Genomic DNA, 14832 nt, shown 5'->3' on the forward strand with positions numbered 1-14832 from the left:
CAAAAAATTAGAAAATGAGGGGATGCCCTTCAGTTGGGGAATGGTTGAACAAATTGTGGTATATGTTGGTGATGGAATACTATTGTGCTCAAAGGAATAATAAAGTTGAGGAATTCCATGTGAACTGGAAAGACCTCCAGGAATTGATGCAGAGTTAAAGGAGCAGAACCAGGAGAACATTGTACACAGAGACTGATACCCTGTGGTAAAATTGAATGTTATGAACATCTCTACTAGCAGCAATGCAATGATCCAGGACATTTCTGAAGGACTTATAAGGAAGAACCCTATCCACATTCAAAGGAAGATCAGTGCAAGTAGAAACACAGAAGAAAAACAACTGCTTGATCACATGTGTCAATGGGGATATGATTGGGATTATAAACCCTAAATGATCACCTTAGTGCAAATATCAATAATATGGAAATAGGTCTTGGCCAAAGACACATGTAAAACCCAGTGAAATATTGTGTTGGATATGGAGGGGTTTGGGGGAGGGGGAGGGAAAGAACATGATTTTTATAATCCTGGAAAAATGTTCTAAATTTATTGATTAAATAAAAATTTTAAAAAAATTAAAAAAAATTCCTGCCCTAAAGGAACCTTCAATATAATACATGTAACAAGTGAAGAGTTAGTCCCTGAATTAAATTAAAACATGCTAGATAAATTAAATGTATATAAATAAAAGCATAATTACAACAAATAAACATGTTTTCCTAGAAAGAACACAGTGGTGAATCCTTGTATAAAGAAAAAATTTGATTTTCATACAAATAGTTATCCCCATTATATTATATAAGCTCTTTTAATGATCAATGAAACATTCATTCAGTAGTTATTTGTTAGAGAGAAAATAGGCACAATTGTATGAAACAATTCAATTTTGACATTTTACATTTTTGTAAAGGATTCTATTCTGAACAAGAGTTGATTCCCACCTCAAAACCACACACAGACTTTACTCTGCAAATCCCTAAAACATACGTCATAAATAACAAATCCTTTTTATCAATGTTCTTATACCTCATCTTTCTACTCTGTGAAGAAAGGAATGGATTTTTACATAGACTTTGTATCTAATACAATTACTCATCCAAACCTTTGTTAAGCCCCTAATATCTGCCAGGAACTTTGACAAATAAAATCAAAACATTCCCTTCCCTCAAGGAGTTTACATTATGCTGGGGGGAAAGATAAAATAAAAATAAAAATCAAGCTTTTTTAGGACAAGCCGTAAAACAATAATTCCAGAAAGATTTCTTATAGGCAATGTCTCTTCAATTGAACCTTGAAGGGAATAAAAAAATCCAATGGGTAGTGGTGAGAAGGGAAAGGGAGATTCAAGCCATTAGGAGTAGCTTGTACAAAGTCATAAAAATTGGATGTGGAAAGTTGTGTATTGGGAAATGGTAGGAATGATATGGAGGAATGAACACTAGCTCTGGAATCAGACTCTGATAGTTTATACCTGACTTTGGTCAAACCACTTAATCTTCCTGTGTCACAATTTCCTCAACTGAAAAATGAAGGGGATAATCAATATAGCCTCTGAGTTTTCTTCAGGGTTTAGATCTATATTGATTTCTAGACATTCTGATTTTTGTCTTGCCATGGAACTTCCATGATTCCAGAAGAGAGACTTTGCACAACTCTGCCTCATTTAAATCCAATACTTGAGCAAGTCAAGATGTCATCTGGTAATGCCATTGGTCCTCTTAGAATATGAATGATGAACAAAAACAAAGTCTATTATGCTAGGATCTATTAGTTTATGAATCAGTTCAGTTTTGCATGAATGTAGAATATATAATAAGAATTAATGTATGATCATCATGCAATGGTAACCTGGAATTAATCTATAAAGAACTCTAAATTCTGAGGAATTTGAATTTCTCTCTAGGCACAATGGGGCACCAATGAAATTTTTTGAGTAAGGGAGCAGCATGAATGAACCAATATCAATCACTTTGGATACTGGAGTATGGGTTGGAGAAGTTAGAACCTTGATGCACACTGATTAGTCAGGAATTTAATGTAATAATTCAAGTGACAGGTGATGAAGCTTTGAATTAGTGCTTTTATGGTGTGACTAGAGAGAAGAGGTCATGCGAAAGATGTGGTGGTAGAATCTAAGTGTCTAGAAGCAGTCGCTTAGTAAGTGTTTACTGATTTGAATTTTTAAAAAGGCAAACACAAAAACTCAAAAACTGGAGAAAAAGGAAATGGACAGAACACACAAGTTATGGTCAGTCATGTTCTAGTTAATTGCATAGGATCAATTGATTCACAATACAGTGAAGCTGGGGGCGTGTCTCAAAATGAATTGTATGAATCTACTCTCTACTTGAGGACATAGAAAAGACATAGAAAAGTATATGAAACTCTACTAACTCCATGGACTGAATAGTATTCTCTATGTCCCTAGAGACAATAATCAGGGATTTTGGTATATCTGTGACTGCTCTGATAATGCATGAACAAGCCAATTTGGAAGAGTTTAACTTTCCCAAGTGACTGCTGCATTAAAGACTCAAAAAGATAGTGGTTAGTTATTGATCCACTCCAGGGAAATCTGATGGACACTTGTATAACATTAGGGATTTAGAATAGAAAGCAGTCACTGATTTATGCTACTTCAGCAACAGGCTCTCAAATGGTTCATGGAAAAGCAGCACTAGTAGAACAATTGGCCAGGGAAGCCAGGTAACCAATTGGGAAACTGACAGGAAATGGTGTCTCAGAGGTTTCATGCTCCCAAAGAAAAAAATGGTAATATCTGCTCTCCTAAATAGCTTAGAGATTAGGTCCTGTCTCAGATAAGACCTTCTTAAAAAGTTTCATCAGAATTGTATATAATTTTAAGGCCAAAGTCCTAGTTCCAGTGATCTCATTATTGTTAGCACCTCAAACAATCGATTCCTCAATTTGAGACTTTGGTTTAAAAATGAAGGGATTGGGAGAGGTAATCTCTAAGGTTATTTAGAGGCATACAATTCTATGACAAGATCATAAACAGAAATCAGAGTACTATCAGTAATATAAACTTAAAGTTTTATACTTCAAATTTCCCCAAGTTAGAAAGAAAACAGAGAACAAAGCAACATATACAGAGTGATCTTAACTCTACTGTGCCTCAAATGTCAGTGATGCTGTCAGTAAAATAGACATTCTGATATGTTCCCTTCCTATTCCATAGATGTGACAGATTTCTCCTGACCTACTCACATTCTTTCACTAGGTACTCAGAAAAACTTGGGATAAATAAGGCAGTATTGACCTCAGAAGCCACCAAGCAACAACTGTACCTAAATAGGAATCTCCTTGATAAAATAAGCTCTAGATAAGGTATTAACTAGACTCTACTGAGCTGTGTAGTACAATGGAGGGAATGCTGACCAAAATCAGAGGACCTGGGTTCAAATCTATTTTCTGCCTGCTTGCTACATTTGTGACTATAGGCAAGTCATTTTCACTAGATATAAGGTTTTATTCCCCTATGTAAATTGAGAGAAAGGCTGATCTAGATGACTTCCTAGATCCCTTTTATTTCTAGAGTAATGACTGTACAATCTCCATGATAGAAAGTTTATTATATTCCAAGGCAAATCAATTCATTTTGGAATAGCTCTGCTTGTTAGGAAGTTGGTCCTCATATCAAATCTAAATCTTTCTCTAACCAGCCCCTACAAATCACTTCTTTAACGGTTACACTCCTGGGGCCAAGTCGAATAATTCTAATATTCCTTTTCCATGACATTCCTTCAATAATCGGAGTGCTATCTTGCCCCTCCTATGTGTTATATAAATACATTATATACACAACACACATATATGTACACATAAATTATTTCCAGGGTAAATACTCCTATTTTCAATTATTTTCTAAATATTTTCCAATTTTCTTACCATTCTGCTCTTCTTTCACAGAAATAGTTTTATCTGGACAAAGAACAGTGAGACGGAGCATTTTTCTCATTTAAACAACATGTCTCTCTCAGTGTAGTCTGGGGTCAGTGAAATTATTTGGAGACTGTGACACATTACTTATGCATAATGAGTTGGCAATACATTTGACCCCATTATAGTCCCTGGTGCATATTAATACCACATTCTAACAGTCAAGTTCTTATGATTACTTATCTGTTTATATGTTGCATTCTCCAGTGGAATGTAAGCTCCACAAGACTAGGGATTATTTCTTCTAGAAGCATATTATAATTTTCATCACATAAAATTATCTTTTTAAAAAGAAAACATGTACTTGGCAAAGTGACTAAATAGAACAAAACGCTATATGCTCATTTAGAAAATATTTCAGGGTATTTGAGTGTAGCAGGCTTATTATTTTGAAAGTTTGCTCATTCAACACTTAGTGTGCACTAGATTGAGGAGGTCCTTGTATTTTAGGCAGAGGCACTTCGACAAATTTAAATTTTCCCTGTACTGTAGATGTTGAATCTGAAGATATGTGAGGCTAGAGTAAATTTCCTCCAGCCCTGACATTATGCAAACTGTCAAAAGCTTAAGCAGTCTGTCTCATGTTACTTTATTCCTTAAGCCCATCCATCACATTTAAGAATCTTCTATACCTAGAGTACAGTGCTAAGCATTATGGGGCCTGCAAAAATATAAGACACAACCACTGCTTTCAAACAAATCATCAGTCAACAAGCATTTATTAAGCTTTCACAAAGTAATAAAAAAAATCTATTAAGTGCTGAGAAGACAAAGATAAAAGAGAAATTATTCTTGTTCTTAAGGACCTTACATTCTTTTTTTTTTCTTTTTTGAGTTAGAGTTGAGTGACTTGACCAAAGTCACACACCTGTTAAATATCTAAGGCTAGATTTAAACTCATGAAGGTGAGTCTTCCTGATGCTAAGCCCAGTACACTATCTTCTATGAGCTTACATTCTAATGGAGGAGGCAACAGATGAGTGTACATATGTAACCCCACACTCTGATGCTACAAGGGAGGGACAGTTCTCCCTACATATACAATGAATACAAATTACTTAAAGGAGAAAGGATGCTAGTATCAAGTAGAGCAATAATGATACACTTTTTTTCTGGAAAGTAGTTCATAAGCTCTGGGCCTTGAAGAAAAGCAAGGATTTCGAAAGACAGAGGGGAGGAAGGAGGAAAGACATACCAGAAATGGGATAGGCAATACAAGGAATGGAGAGAGGCAATCAAGTGTCATGCATGTGAAACTGTGAGTCATTTCACTATGGCTAAATCAAGGCATTATGGGGAGAGAGTTATTCTGTAACAAGACATTGTATATGGTTGGGGAAGGAATAGGAGACACTATTAAATAAATAATAGTAACAAATTAATTATGAACCAGCTAGGTTGCACAGTAGAGTGCAGAGGTTGGAATCTGGAAGACTCATGTTCATGAGTTCAAATTTGTGTTTAGATATTTACTAGCTGTGTGGCTCTTGACAAGTCACTTAACCCTCCTGTTTACCTCAGTTCTTCATATGTAAAATAAGATGGAGAAGGAAATGTCAAACTACTCAATTATCTTTGTTAAGAACACACCAAATGACGTCATAGAAATTTGGACACAACTAAAAATGACTGAATAACAACAATAAAATTGTTATAGTTCTTACTATGTGTCTGGCACTCTGCTAAGTACTTTTCAGTTTTTATCTCTTTTAATCCTCATAACAACCTTTTGGGTTAGGTGCTATTTGTTATTCCCAATTTACAGATTAGTAAACAGAGGCATACAGGTCTAGTTATTTGTCTGGGGGCACACAGTTAGTAAGTGTCTGAGCTTTAGATTTGAATTCAAATCTTCCTGATCCCAATCCCAGCATTCTATCCATTGCACTAGCTTCCCAGATTTCAAGTATCTGTGACAATGGATTCTTCCTCCCACCCCACTTACCCATTTCTTATTCTGAAACTTTTAAATGTTTTGCACCAGACCCATTTAATTTAATTTTATGGGTGTTTTTCTTCTCTTTTGTTGTGAAGAACAAAAAATTCCACAGACAACTTTATTATCTAATCCTTAAGACTAGAGTTTACTTAAGGAATAGTAATAGTGGTGACTTGTATTTTGGGCAAATCATTTTTAAAGACTGGGACAATAGAATGGAGTGGAGTGATCATTGAGGCAGATAAAAGGAATAGGAAGCAACTACAATAGTTGAGGTTGTATGATTAAAAATTTGTTACCTTAAAAAAGAACTACATATCTCAAGAGCCCACTGACTTCCTGTCATTATGTACTTCCTGTAGACAAAGGATAAAGGGCGTGGGCTTTGGAGGCTCTCTTCTTTCAATATGTAGAATCAGTAGTTATGGTGGTGAGTGGGGATGGCTAAAAATGGCTAACCAGCCATGGGCACGTGGTTTTTATTTTGTACCCTCTTCATTCCTTGATTTCTAATGATCTTTAATAAACCTCATAAAATATAATAATTTTATTATTAGAGATATAACTTTAATTTTTACAAGGTCAGAGGTGATAAAAAGTTTAAAACATGATGTTAAATGTTTTAGTGAAGAGTTAGGAATATATGAGAGATGGTGTGGAAACATATATGAATGTTGCAACCAATATTAGTACTTGATTGTTAGCTGCAAAAAGGAAGCATGAGGAAGCGATGATGAGATGGCGTTACAAACTTGGGTAACTGGCAGGATGTTGGTACCTCTGACTACCTGAGTTTGGAAGAGAGAATAATTTGTAATAAAGATAATAATGAGTTATTTTTTTGGATATGTTGCTTGTGAGATGCATATACTATGTCAGAGAGGTAAAAAATGTATTCATGAAATAATAGCATGTATCAAATAATAAATTAAACCAATACTAGAATGGTAGTATATAGAAAGAGACTGACGCAGATCAGAGAAGGAACAAAGGGCAATGGAGTGGTCCTGGAAGAAATATTATTTGAGCTGAGTCTTAAAGGATGGAGAGGTTTTAATAACTGAAAGTAAAAAAAAGAAATGGCATTCTAAGTGATAGAAATAGTATTGTGAAAGCACAGAGTAGTCTGTCTTCTTTTTCACTGTTGGAATTGTCCTTTTACTTTCTAGTATTCAAAACATATCAACTCATTCTACATCAATAACAGTATATGTCACATCAATACCTTTGCTATTTCAGCCCACTCCTCTGGCTCACTTTGATGAACTTTTATGATGGCACATGAGTGCACATACTTCTCTATTTCAAGAATCTGTGTCAATGGATTCCTCCTCCCACCCCACTCACCCATTTCTTATTCCAAAACCTTCTAAATGTTTTGCACCAAACCCATTTAATTTTAGTTTTATGTGTGTTTTTCTTTTCTTTTGTTATTTCCGTGTCAAACTTGAAAGCAGGAATGCCTGCTCAGAAAATGTGCACAGCTCATTCAATTGCTTTTCCTCATAAATAGATTTTTGCCTTTTCAGTGAACACTTGGTCAGAGATTGTTTCACTGGAAGCCACTCATGTAAAACTCTGTGGCTCCTCTAATTTAGGCATATGCAAGAGGATGATGTTCAACAGTCTTACTTGATCAGACCTAACAAGTAATTTGAGTAGCTCTCTCTGAGTCTTGATGTCATATGCCACTGTACAAAACAGAATTTTATTCTTGCATCAAAGCTTTCCTATTTTAGTCCTCTTCTAGATGTGTTTTGTTTAATAAAGCTATTTTCTACTTTAATGCCGACATAGCTCTTCTATGCTTTTTTCTCCCTCTGATGCTTTGCCTTTACTGGTTCTATTTTAGAAATCATATGATAGGATTATTTGATACTATACTTAACAGGACAATGCACTTAACTCAGTGCTCTTCTCTTGGTTTTGAATGGGCTTTTCTACTCATGCCTCCCTTCCACATGCATTTCCCTGCTGCTTTTCACTATGGTATTAAGTACCAGCTCTTCTTCCTCTCTTCTGATGCTTTGTAAAATGCCACATAGGGGAATTTCTGTGAGATGCCTCATCCTTGCATTGAGATGACCCTGTCTTTCAAAGACTTTGTTGGTGGAGCACACATTGTGTAGAAATCTACAAAGTCAAGGCAAGATTAAGGAACAGGCCATGTGACAGACTGGAAATTTGTAGAACTTAATATGAGCTCGGTTTCCAATGGTAATAGATTTAGGGGAACAGCTCTGACTCTTGGCTCTGTTATATTTTACCCATATGACACTGGATAAGTTACTGCTTTAAATTCTCCAGTTCTCAGTTTCCTTTTCTTAAAAATGAAGAGACTGAACTAAATCATCTCCAAGGTGCCTTATAACTTTGGATATAGGTATGGTTCTAGTATGATGAACTGCTGAGCTACAGAATGAGAGAGATGTACATACATCAATATGGAAGAAATCTGCACCAAATAATATCAGATCCTTGAGATACTGAAGAAAAGCAAAACAATAAAGCATGCATACATTGGGTATGATGATAGATTCCAAAGGACTTGAAGTAATTACTTTTAAAGAATCATGAGCTTTAGAGCTTGGATTCTTCTATTGAGAGGTAGCATGCAGTAGTGAATAAATAATCTGTCTTGAATTCAACAGACCTGGGTTTGAATTTTACATATGACACACAATAGCTGTATGACTCTGGGCAGATATTCAGCCTCTCAGTTTCACAGGCAACTCTCAGAAGCAAAGCAGAGAAGTCGATAATCTTCATCAGTTAAAGGAAATTTCCATTCTTTGGAGTTCTTCATACTAGCTAATCCAGAGGTCCATTTCCTATTCCCTATTCTACTGTTCCTATACATATCCTATACACATAGGGAATATCCTATTCCCTATACAACTTTTCTTGATTACTTTTTTCTTCCAAATCAGTTGATAATCACAGAATTCTAACTTGAAGGTAAGTGAAAAGAATTCAACTTGTATAACTCATGGTAATGAAATTACTTCCCACACATTTAGTGTGACACATTACCACTTTTTCTTGCCAGGTCAAAAGAAACAAATACTTGTTATGCACCTTTGAAAAAGAGAAGACTGTGCTAGGTGCTATACAGAAGATTATGCCAACAAGGTATGCGAAATTTAGATGAGACATAGTCCCTCTCATCACAGAGTTTATGGTCTGGTAGGGTTATGTGAAGCAGACACAAATAATATATATATTATAAAATATTTAAAAAATTAATAAATATATATGTGTATATATATATAAACCCTTACCTTCTGTCTTATAATCAATACTGTGTATTGGTTCCAAGGCAGAAGAATGGTAATGGCTAGGCAATGGGGGTTAAGTGATTTGCCCAGGGTCACACAGATGGGAAGTGTCTGAGGCCAGATTTGAACCTAGGACCTTCCATCTCTAGGCCTGGCTCTCAATCCATTGAGCTACCCAGCTGCCCCCACAAATAACATATGATAAGGGTAACAGCAAGTTGCTCAGAGGCTCCTAATTTTAGAGCTAGTAGGAATTTCAGAAGCCATCAAAGTCCAATCCTTTTATTTTATGGATGAAAAAAATGAGCTTAAGTGACTTGTCCAAGGCATGTTGTTAATAAACATTTCAGTGATAATTTAAAATGAGAACTTATGACTTGAGTGTTTGAATGCTATTTCCATAGCACCATTGTATCATATCAGGAATAAGGAGAAACCACTATTTTCTGGAATTGGAAACAATGTATTAGAACGGCTTTCTATTCCACTGCTGAGGTAAAGACACAAGGATTTGCATGCTTGAAATGAACTTTAGAGGACACTTCAGATGACTGTCCTAGGAAGTAGGTGGGTAATGAAAGAATGGAAGAAGTAACATTTCAAATCTCAATATTAAGGATAGATAGAATTTCAACAAGAGGAGATAAGAAAGGTGGATGAGTATATAACAGAAATCAGCAACACTGAGCATAGTCTATTTGGAGCTATAAGTCCACAATTAAGGAAGAAAAATAGGAAAGTAGTACATAGTAGACGGCCTTAAATGCTGGTTTATTATTTGTTATTTAACAGGAAGTTGCCTTTGAGCAGACAGATAACGCATCAGTCCAAATGGAAGATGAAATTGTGTGAAAGATGAATTGAAAGACTAAGAGAATGATAGAGGTAGACATACTAGTTAGAAGACTTTTGAAATAGTCAAAGGTCAGTATGATGGTCATAGCAGGTACTAAGAAGGTGTAGAACAATGTAAGTTGCTTGACAGAGGCATAACAAAAAGATATTATGATGTTATGAAGTGAGAAGGGTGAGTTAAATGATTGAAACTTCTGCTGCTCATAAGACAAAATTGAGGCCTCTCTTCTCTTTTCATTCTCAAATACTCTGCTTTGATTTATATGTTTTGACATTTTCCTTCATCTGTTATTGTGGGTGGAGAATGGGAGTCAAGTGGTAAGTAAGAGGAGTATGTAGGTAAGAGGAAATGTAGGTAGTAGATTTGCTGAATAATCAACTTTTATTGATGTTTGCATGGAAAGAATACTGAGTTCCACTTTATAGGTTTTCTTCTATTGTGTTCTTGCTTTTAAGATGACAAAAATCTTGAAGAACTCAAGAGATGGATTTAAGCTAGAATGATCTGGATTGCTAATTTTTTATCATTTTAGATAAAGAATATTTTATAAAGATGCACATTTTTAAAGAAAGAAAAAATGAAAAAAAATTTTTAGAAAAATGAAAGCTTCCATTATCACTTATGCCATATTAACTGTGAAGTCTTCTTTTTGTATATCATTTTCAACATTTTTATATTTTACTTGCCACCACATAGGAAAATTTCAGAAATATAGGGTCTGAGCCAGTTGTATAATATGGATTAGTAATTACTTACAACTGATATTAACTATTATTTTTAATTACAAAAAATTGTGTTCGATGTAAAGTAATTTTTTTTTGTGAATAATGTTTTCTTTTATCTAGTTGAATTGTAGCACTTATAAAGAGCTGATCATAATGGAAATGGAGAATGGTAAGATATAAACAGTAATGGATTTAGGGTGAGAGAACCTAGCTTTAAATATCATCCTTTGATTACCTTGAAGTAAACTTAGTATAGTTTCCTAACACTTCTGAGACTCAGTTGGCCTCACTTATAAAATGAGCACATTGGAATTAGGTAGCCTTTCATATTTCTTCTGGGTCTAAGTAGTTGATCCCATGAAATGAATTCCTATTCATTTCCAGAATGAATCACAAATTTAAACCTCTATAACTCAAGAACAAGTAGCAATACTCTTTAGACATGAACCTGGAAAGACATATAAAGTGATGCACAGTGAAGTGAACAGAACCAGGAGAGTGGAGAATAAAGTAATGCCAATAAAGTACAATGATCAACTGTGAAGGACAGCTATTTTCAACAAAGCAAGGATCCAAGGCAATTCCAAGGAAATCCTGAGGAAAAAGGCTAACCACCATCAGAGAAGGAACTAACAAAGTATGAATATACAGTGAAGCATTCTATTTTTTCTTTATTTCCTCAATTAATTTTCTCTAGTGTAAGCAATATGTGTCTTCTTTCACAATATGATGAATATGGAAATATATATTGTATAACAACACATGGACAACCTTTATCATATTACTTGCTATCTTGGGAAGGGGAAGAGGTATGAAAGAGAGAGAGAACATGGATTTCAAAGTTTTGAAAACTATTATTGAAAATGGTACAGATATATAATCTGGAGAAAAAAACTTAAATAAATAAACAAATATTCTTGGGATGGGGAAAGGAGGACTCTAAATGAAGTAACTTTGGGCTTTCTTTCTTTCTTTCTTTCTTTCTTTCTTTCTTTCTTTCTTTCTTTTGCGTTTTGTACTTTCTGTTTTGTGGTTTTTGAACACTATTGAGGAACTTCATAACATTATATTAACATGACATTTTCTGTGGAATAAAGACTAACTTGTGTTTTAGTTATTCCATTTGACATTTCTTAGGTAAAGAATTATATGTGATAGTGTCACTGAATTTTCTTCTCCAATCAATGCATTAAATGGCAATGAGAACAAGATTTTACTTTGTTAACTTATTAGTTAGAATCATCTATATACTATAGGAGAGGTGTTAATGGAAAGAACACAGGATTTCAAGTCAGAGTTTGTAAGATTGAATCCTAAGGTTCTTTGCAGATTGTACAATGTTGTATAGGTCTCTGACTCACTTGGCTCTTGGTTTCTCTGTCTGTAAATTGAAGGTTTTGGGCTAGATGATTTCTGAGGTCCTCTCCAACTACTATGATTGTATTGGATTCATGCAAGTTTCCAGTTCCTCCAAAGTCATTACTCTATGACATGACTCTACCATGCTTTATCATGTAGCAAGGAGAAGGAGTAGATAAAGCATTGAGCCTGGCATCAGGAAGACATGAGATTAAATATAGCCTCACATATTTATTGGCTATGTGACCCCGGGCAACTAATTTATCTTCTGTCTGCCTCAGTTTCCTTAATAGTAAAATTAGGACAATAAAAATACTTAACTCTCAGGAGTCCATGATAATATTTGTAAAGGGATTAGCACCATAACTGGCACATAGTAGGTATTTAATAAATACTTATTTCCTTCTCTGATCCTTTGTTTAAAAGGAAGTCATTTTTAGGACGCTGGATGCATCTATTTCTACTATAACTTTATAGTTTTAAATCTTTATTATTATCAGAAATAACTTTATAGAACAGAGTCCTAGATCTTCACTCAAAGTCTAGCATTTGTCAATCCTAAATTTCAAATACAATTTTATTATTAATTATTGTCCTACTTACTTCACATTAATTATCAATTGTGAGGAGCTGTTATCTGGCTTATTTTTTTGTTCCTGAACTGTCATAATAGGCAAGAAAATATAAGCTCCTTGAGGGCAGGGATTATTTAATTTTTATTTTTGTATCCCCAGAATATAACACAACAGTTCATGGCAAACTGTAATTGTTTAATCAATTAATTAATGTTGAACAAGTTGAACAAGTACCTCTAAAATATTTGTTGTCTGACCTCAATGTGTAGGGTACTTATTCCCATGCATATGCAAATCCCTGCTAAGCTGTGCCACAACATATTTGTGTAGAGATGTGACAAAGATCAGAAAGGCTTTGTAGGAATCAGATAACCTACCAGAGAAACAAGGATATTGATTTGGCAGTTCACACTCTCCTCTCCTCTCCAACATATGGATTTTGTTTTTCCCTGGAGGAATTTGTGTTCAGGCATGCTTTTCTAAACATGATAGTATTAACTAGAATCAGGAAAAGATAATGACTATTGAATCCAATGAAGAAGGATTAATGACCCAGAAAGCTGAAATTCTGATAATTCAAATTCAAAATGGGAAACACTCTAGATGGGCTGATAACAGAATGCTAGACATTATTTAGTTTCAGCAGTCTTACACTAAACTAATTGGGATGTTGGCTCCATTCACAGAATTAAATTTCACGGCACTCTTTCAGCAAGGCAATTTCAGAGCCAAAATTGGGAATCATGATCTCAGCTTCCCAAACTCACTACATAGCATAGCTTTTATCAAGTGAGCACATCATTATAAGCCAGCTCAGAGGAAATAGTGGTTGAGGTCAAGCCTTTGTAAGACAATTTTATTCCTGGAGTAGCAACATATCAAATTCTTCTATCAAAACTGCTCTTGCTAATGACTTTAAATTGTAAGTTCATAACATTATAGATTTAGAGCTGGCAGGGATTACAGGAGACTACTTCGCACAACCCCTTCATTTTACAAAAGAGAAAACTGAGACACAGACAGGTTAGTTAACTTGTCCATTATCACACAGCTATTAAGTACCTGTGGTAAGATCTGAATACAAGTCTTCCTGATCAGAAGACAATGCCCTGGTTTCTGTATCATACTGCCTTTTTAAAAATCCTGAGGAAAGTGAACATTGATTTGTCTACCACTCAAATGCTAATTGAGTGATTGATAATTTGATCTAATTCTTCCTTAATGAGTGATACCTAAATATACATGCATGTTTTAAAAGTGTAGGTATGGACAAATGTTTTAGTTTAATGACTACCCAGTAAATGAAGTAATCAGTTCCTTGCTGCACTAGTGAATTATGTGTTGAAGTTAGAGAAAGTCTGTATTTCCCAGAAGCTCCAAAGACCTTCACTTAAAAATTATCTAGCAGAAAGATAATATAGATGGCTCAGCAGATTGAGGACCAGCCTGAAAAAAGGAGGTCATAAGTTCAAATTTGACCTAAGACATTTTCTAGCTCTGTGACCCTGGGCAAGTCACCTAACCCCTATTATATAGCTCTTACTGCCTTTCTCTTTTAGAATCAATATATGATATTGATTCTAAGATGAAGAATATGGGTTAAAAAAAAACATATATAGCTGAGATTTTCTTACAATCATCAAACTGGTTAGGGGTCTGACCATCTCTTACTTGAACTATTTCTTCTTATTGTTTTCATTTTCCCCAAGTCTTTCACTGACTTTCTAAAAAGCTTTTGCCTTCTGTCTTAGAATCAATATTAAGTATCAGTTCCAAGGCAGGAAAACAGAAAGGGATGGGCAATCCAGCTTGACTCCCCAAGCTTGACCCAATGTCCACTGAGCTTCCCTGTCATGTTCTGTTTTTTCAGCCACTTGACTAATATGCCAAAAGCATAGTTCTCGTTCTATCATTTTTCCTTATAGTATTTATATTAAATATGTTTTTTAAACTCTAGCATGTGAAAAAACAGGTATTAGACTCATAACAGAATGAAGATAAATAAGACAGTCCTTGAACTTGAGGCACACATAATATAGAAGAGAAGCTAAGACATAGATCCAGAAATATAATATATAACATGATACATAATCGACATAAATAATATAAACAATGCATAAAGAATGTTGTAATTGAATAT

The 14832-nt window shown here is 34.7% G+C and overlaps 1 protein-coding gene and 1 long non-coding RNA gene across 3 annotated transcripts in view; one reads left to right on the plus strand and one right to left on the minus strand.

The window, feature by feature from the left end:
- CSMD1 (CUB and Sushi multiple domains 1) overlaps positions 1 to 14832 on the minus strand; it is a 2624761-nt gene that overhangs the window by 1266428 nt on the left and 1343501 nt on the right. The window lies entirely within an intron of this gene.
- LOC103101691 (uncharacterized) overlaps positions 1 to 14832 on the plus strand; it is a 187585-nt gene that overhangs the window by 125688 nt on the left and 47065 nt on the right. Inside the window, exon 2 of the long non-coding RNA XR_008917587.1 lies at positions 8949 to 9031. This is a non-coding gene — a long non-coding RNA (uncharacterized LOC103101691). The remainder of the gene's footprint in view (positions 1 to 8948; positions 9032 to 14832) is intronic.

This window comes from Monodelphis domestica, chromosome 1 (genome assembly GCF_027887165.1).
Source record: "Monodelphis domestica isolate mMonDom1 chromosome 1, mMonDom1.pri, whole genome shotgun sequence".
Taxonomy (NCBI): Eukaryota; Metazoa; Chordata; class Mammalia; order Didelphimorphia; family Didelphidae; genus Monodelphis; species Monodelphis domestica.